Raw genomic sequence first — 7451 nt, 5'->3', positions numbered from 1 at the left:
GCTTGTTCCTATCTAAGATGTTCATTCGCGCTTAACTGTGATGAAGGTGATGATCTGTGACATTCATCACCTTCCTCAAACCACGAACGTGTGCCTGACAACCACCTCCGTTCTATATCCGATCGAATGAGTATCTCTTAGATTCCTTAATCAGAATCTCCGTGGTATAAGCTAGAACTGATGGCGGCATTCATGAGAATCCGGAAAGTCTAAACCTTGTCTGTGGTATTCCGAGTAGGATTCAAGGATTGAATGACTGTGACGAGCTTCAAACTTCTGAAGGCTGGGCGTTAGTGACAGGCGCAAAAGGATAGTAAATCCTATTCCAACCGGATCGAGAACCAACCGGTGATTAGCCGTGCTGTGACAGAGCGCGTGAGCGTAGTTTTCACTGGAAGGAGGGAAGGTAGCCATTGACAATGGTGATCCACCAACACACAGCTTGCCATAGAGGACGTGCGTGCGTGAATCAGAAGACAGAGGAAAGCAGAGATTCAGAAGACAAAGCATCTCCAAAACTCCAATATATTATCCATTACTTCACAACAAGTAATCTTTAATTTATGCTCTCTTGGCTATTCGCAATTCAACTGATAAACATAATTGACTTCCTGACTAAGATTTACAAGATAACCATAGGTTGCTTCAAACCAACAATCTCCGTGGGATTCGACCCTTACTCACGTGAGATATTACTTGGACGACCCAGTGCACTTGCTGGTTAGTGGTACGCGTTGTGAAAAGTGTGATTCACAATTCGTGCACCACCTATGCACGTGTAAAGCTCAATGCTCAGCCCAAGCACACACCAAGTGGGCCCCAGAAGTGGATTTATGCACTATCTGCACTTAGTTACTCAATTTCTGTAAACCTTAGTAACTAGTTTAGTATAAATAGCAATTTTTACTATTGTATTCGCATGCTATCATATCTTATGCCATTTGGGAGGCTGGCCATTCGGCCATGCCTAGACCTCTTTTCACTAATGTATTTTCTACGGTGGAGTTTCTACACCTCATAGATTAAGGTGCGGAGCTCTGCTGTTCTTCATGAATTAATGCAAGTACTATTATTTCTCTTTCAATTCACGCTTACTTCTTCTCCAAGATATACTCTTGTACTTAATTCAGTTAAGTCAGAATGAAGGGGTGACCCGTGACAATCACCCACTATCTTCATTACTCGCTTAGCTAAGATCCGCGTGCCTGACAACCACAAGCGGTCTACATGATGTTCAACGTAGTCATTGGACGACAGCCGGAGTATATTCTCTTGGGTCTCTAATCCACGATTTGCATCGTCTCTCCCGACAACAGAGCATCCGAATCCGTGAGATTAGAACCTTCGTGGTATAGGCTAGAACCAATTGTTAGCATTCCTGAGATCCGGAAAGTCTAAACCTTGTCTGTGGTATTCCGAGTAGGATCTAGGAAGGGATGACTGTGACAAGCTTCAAACTCGCGAATGTTGGGCGCAGTGACAGTGTGCAAAAGGATAGAGAGATCCTATTCCGACGCTAGTGAGAACCGACAGATGATTAGCCGTGCGGTAGCTGTACCTGGTATTTTTCATCCGAGACGAGAAATCCGACAGTTGATTAGCCGTGCAGAAACCGTACCTGGTATTTTTCATCCGAAAGGATCATACAGCTTGCCATGGAAGGGAGCATGCATGATTGGAAGAAGACAATAGGAAAGCAGATGTTCAGAAGCAACAAAGCATCTCCAAACGCTTATCTGAAATTCCCACCAATAAATTACATAAGTATTTTATTTTATTTTTATGTTTTATTTATCTTTTAATTATCAAAACCTCATAACCATTTGAATCCACCTGACTAAGATTTACAGGATGACCATAGCTTGCTTCAAGCTGACAATCTCCGTGTGATCAACCCTTACTCACGTAAGGTATTACTTGGACGACCCAGTGCACTTGCTGGTTAGTTGTGCAGAGTTGTGAAAAGTGTGATCACAATTTCGTGCACCAAGTTTTTGGTGCCGTTGCCAGAGATTGTTCGATTTTGGACAACTGACGGTTCATCTTATTGCTTAGATTAGAAAGAATTTACCTTTTTGGTTTTGAGTCACTAAATTTGAGTCTTTTATTTTCTTTTCAAAAATCTTATTTTTTCTTTATTAATTTTTTATTTTTCTTTCAGTCTTTTATTATTGTTTTTGTTAAAATTTTAAAATTCTTGTTTTCTTTTTCTAGATTTTTTTCAAAAATTTTTAATAAATAGATAAAAACCAATAACCTCATAATTGAGTCTTCTGTTTGAGTTTAGTTTCATGTTTTAAGTTTGGTGTCAATTGCATGTTTTTATTTTCCTTCAACTTTTCGAATTGCATGTTATTGTTTTTCTTCATATTTTCGAGTTTTATATGTCTTGTTCTTTCTTGATCTTCAAGTTGCTCTTGTTTATTTTTCTTGTTTGATCTTTAGTTTTTCTTGTTTTGTGTCTTTCCTTGTTATTAGTGTCCCAAATAAAAAAATTTTAAGTTTGGTGTCATTTTATTGTTTTTCTTTTTCCTCATTAAATTCAAAAAATCAAAAAAAAAAGAGAGGAATAAAATTTTTATTTACAATCAACATCATCTCCCTTTCTCCATTATGGACCTAAGTGGAAATGAACAGTCCAGAAAGACTCTGGGGTCATATGCTAACCCCACTACTGCTTTATATGGGAGTAGTATCTGTATACCCTCCATCAGAGCTAGCAATTTTGAGCTAAACCCTCAGCTCATTATCATGGTGCAGCAAAATTGCCAGTATTCCAGTCTTCCACAGGAAGAACTTACTGAGTTTCTGGCACAGTTCCTACAAATTGCTGACACAGTACGTGATAAGGAAGTAGATCAGGATATCTATAGATTATTACTATTTTTATTTGCTGTAAAAGATCAAGCTAAGAGGTGGTTAAATAACCAACCCACAGCAAGCATAAGAACATGGAAACAGCTATCAAACAAATTCCTGAATCAATATTTCCCTCCAAAAAGGATGACACAGCTAAGGCTAGACATCCAAGGCTTTAAACAAGAGGATAATGAATCTCTTTATAATGCCTGGAAGAGGTACAGAGATATGTTAAGGAAATGCCCCTCTGAAATGTTTTCAGAATGGGTGCAGTTAGACATCTTCTACTACGAGCTTACAGAAAAGACCTAGATGTCTCTAGACCACTCAGCTGGTGGATATATACACATGAGAAAGACAATTGAAGAGGCTCAAGATCTCATTGATACAGTTGCTAGAAATCAACATCTGTACTTAAGAAGTGAGTCCTCCATGAAAGAAGAGGCTAAAGCAGTATCCACTGAACTTAGTCCTCCAGAACAAGTTGTTGAACTCAATTAGCAATTGCTTTTTATAACAAAACAGTTAGCAGAATTTAAAGAGATGCTACAAGACACTAAAAATACTAACAAGAATATAGAAGCACAATTGGATCAGACAAGACAGCAATTATCTAAACAGATAACAGAAGAGTGCTAAGCTGTTCAATTAAGGAGTGGAAAGACATTGAATGTCTCAACTCAAGGCAGCAGAAAGCCAAGAAAGGAACAACTGATAGAGGATGACCAACCCACTTCCCAAAATCCCTCTAAGGACAGTAAGAGCCTAGAGAGGAATGATTCTGGCATTCAAACGCCAGAAAAAGGGTGAAAAATTGGCGTTAAACGCCCAGTGGATGGCCAATTCTGGCGTCCAAATGCCAGAAAAGGGTGGCAATCTGGCATTAAATGCCCATACAGCACCCAACTCTGGCATTCAAACGCCAATAGGGGATCAGGCACCTGCAAGTGCTGATAACAACCCCCTTAGGCAGGCTTCTCCAACCACTTCTGTAGGAAGTAAACCTGCAGCAACTAAGGTTGAAGAATATAAAGCCAAGATGCCTTATCCTCAGAAACTCTGCCAAGCGAAACAGGATAAACAATTTGCCCACTTTACAGACTATCTCAGGACTCTTGAAATAAAGATTCCGTTTGTAGAGGCCCTTGAGCAAATACCCTCTTATGCTAAGTTCATGAAAGAGATCTTAAGTCATAAGAAGGATTGGAGAGAAACTGAAAAAGTTTTTCTCACTGAAGAATGCAGTGCAGTCATTCTGAAAAGCTTACCAGAAAAGCTTAAAGATCCCGGAAGCTTTATGATACCATGCACATTAGAGGATGCTTGTACCAAGACAGCACTATGTGATCTCGGGGCAAGTATCAACCTAATACCTGCATCCACTATCAAAAGGCTTGGTTTGACTGATGAAGTTATACCAACCCGGATATGCCTCCAACTTGCTGATGGCTCCATTAAAATTCCACCAGGTGTAATTGAGGACATGATTGTAAAGGTTGGGCTATTCGCCTTTCCCACTGACTTTGTAGTGCTGGAAATGGAGGAGCACAAGAGTGCAACTCTCATTCTAGGAAGACCATTCCTAGCAACTGGATGAACCCTCATTGACGTCCAAAAAGGGGAGATAACCCTGAGAGTCAATGGGGATAAGTTTAAGTTGAATGCTGTCAAAGCTATGCAGCATCCAGACACATCAAAAGACTGCATGAGAGCTGATATTATTGACTCCCTAGTGGAAGAGGTCAATATGACTGAGAGTCTCGAATCAGAGTTAGAGGAAATTTTTAAAGATGTTCAGCCTGATATGGAGGAACCAGAGAAAACAAAAGAACCTCTGAAGACTCCTCAGGAAGAGGAGAAGCCTCCTAAACCTGAGCTCAAACCACTACCACCATCCCTGAAATATGCATTTCTGGGAGAAGATGACACTTTTCCCGTGATCATAAGCTCTGCTTTAGAGCCACAGGAAGAGGAAGCACTAATTCTGGTGCTAAGGACACACAAGACAGCTCTTGGGTGGTCCATAAGTGATCTCAAGGGCATTAGCCCAGCCAGATGCATGCACAAGATCCTATTGGAGGATGATGCTAAGCCAGTGGTTTAACTATAGAGGCGGCTGAATCCAGCCATGAAGGAGGTGGTGCAGAAAGAGGTCACTAAGCTACTAGAGACTGGGATTATTTATCTTATTTCTGATAGCCCCTGGGTGAGCCCTGTCCAAGTTGTCCCCAAGAAGGGAGGCATGACAGTAGTTCATAATGAAAAGAATGAACTGGTTCCTATAAGAACAGTTACAGGGTGGCGTATGTGTATTGACTACAGAAGGCTCAATACAGCCACCAGGAATGATCATTTTCCTCTACCATTCATAGACCAGATGCTAGAGAGACTAGCAGGCCATGAATACTAATGCTTTTTGGATGGCTATTCAGGTTACAACCAAATTGCAGTAGATCCTCAGGACCAAGAGAAAACAGCATTCACATGTCCATCTGGAGTATTTGCCTATAGAAGGATGCCATTTGGTCTGTGCAATGCACCTGTAACCTTTCAGAGGTGCATGCTCTCTATCTTCTCTGATATGGTAGAGAAATTTCTGGAAGTCTTCATGGATGACTTCTCAGTATTTGGAGACTCATTCAGCTCCTGTCTTGACCATCTAGCACTTGTTCTGAAAAGGTGCCAAGAGACTAACCTGATTTTAAACTGGGAGAAATGTCACTTTATGGTGACTGAAGGAATTGTCCTTGGGCACAAAATTTCGAACAAGGGAATAGAGGTGGATCAAGCTAAGGTAGAGGTAATTGAAAAATTACCACCACCTGTCAATGTTAAGGCAATCAGAAGCTTTTTGGGGCATGTGGGATTCTATAGGAGGTTTATAAAGGATTTTTCAAAAATTGCAAAACCTCTGAGCAATCTGCAAGCTGCTGATACACCATTTGTCTTTGACACAGAGTGTCTGTAGGCATTTGAGACTCTAAAAGCTAAGCTTGTCACAACACTAGTCATTTCTGCACCAGATTGGACATTACCATTCGAACTAATGTGTGATGCCAGTGACCATGCCATTGGTGCAGTGATGAGCGGATATTTTATACGCTTTTTGGGGTTAATTTCATATAGTTTTGAGTATGTTCTAGTTAGTTTTTAGTTTATTTCTAGTAGTTTTTAGGAAAAATTCATATTTCTGGACTTTACTATGAGTTGTGTGTTTTTCTGTAATTTCAGGTATTTTTCTGGCTGAAATTGAAGGAGCTGAGCAAAAATCTGATTCAGGCTGAAAAAGGACTGCTGATGCTGTTGGAGTCTGACCTCCCTGCACTCAAAGTGGATTTTCTGGAGCTACAGAACTCGAAATGGCATGCTTCCAATTGCGTTGGAAAGTAGACATCCAGGGCTTTCCAGAAATATATAATAGTCCATACTTTGCACAAGGATAGACGACGTAAACTGGCGTTCAACTCCACAAATGGCCTCTGCACGTGACTCACTCAAATCTCAGCCCCAGCACACACCAAGTGGGCCCCAGAAGTGGACCTCTGCATCATCCATCATAGTCCACTCATATTTTGTAACCCTAGGCTACTAGTTTAGTATTTAAACAACTTTTAGAGACTTATTTTGTATCTCATGACATTTCAGATCTAAACTTTGTATTCTCTGACGGCATGAGTCTCTAAACCCCATTGTTGGGGGTGAGGAGCTCTGCTGTGTCTCAATGAATTAATGCAAGTATTTCTGTTTTCCATTCAAACACGCTTGTTCCTATCTAAGATGTTCATTCGCGCTTAACTGTGATGAAGGTGATGATCCGTGTCATTCATCACCTTCCTCAAACCATGAATGTGTTCCTGACAACCACCTCCGTTCTATATCCGATTGAATGAGTATCTCTTAGATTCCTTAATCAGAATCTCCGTGGTATAAGCTAGAACTGATGGCGGCACTCATGAGAATCTGGAAAGTCTAAACCTTGTCTGTGGTATTCCGAGTAGGATTCAGTGATTGAATGACTGTGACGAGCTTCAAACTCCTGAAGGCTGGGCGTTAGTGACAGACGCAAAAGGATAGTAAATCCTATTCCAACCGGATCGAGAACCAACCGGTGATTAGCCGTGCTGTGACAGAGCGTGTGAGCGTAGTTTTCACTGGAAGGATGGAAGGTAGCCATTGACAACGGTGATCTACCAACACACAGCTTGCCATAGAAGGACGTGCGTGCGTGAATCAGAAGACAGAGGAAAGCAGAGATTCAGAGGACAAAGCATCTCCAAAACTCCAACATATTCTCCATTACTGCACAACAAGTAACTTCTAATTTATGCTCTACTGGTTATTCACAATTCCATTGATAAACATAATTAACTTCCTGACTAAGATTTACAAGATAACCATAGATTGCTTCAAACCAACAATCTCTGTGGGATTCGACCCTTACTCACGTAAGGTATTACTTGGACGACCCAGTGCACTTGCTGGTTAGTGGTACGCGTTGTGAAAAGTGTGACTCGCAATTCGTGCTACCAAGTTTTTGGCGCCGTTGCCGGGGATTGTTCGTGTTTGAACAACTGACGGATTATTTTGTTGCT

This window comes from Arachis ipaensis, chromosome B10 (genome assembly GCF_000816755.2).
Source record: "Arachis ipaensis cultivar K30076 chromosome B10, Araip1.1, whole genome shotgun sequence".
In the NCBI taxonomy this organism is placed as follows: Eukaryota; Viridiplantae; Streptophyta; class Magnoliopsida; order Fabales; family Fabaceae; genus Arachis; species Arachis ipaensis.
The sequence above is the reverse complement of the archived record's forward strand: the minus strand, read 5'-3'. Positions refer to the sequence as shown.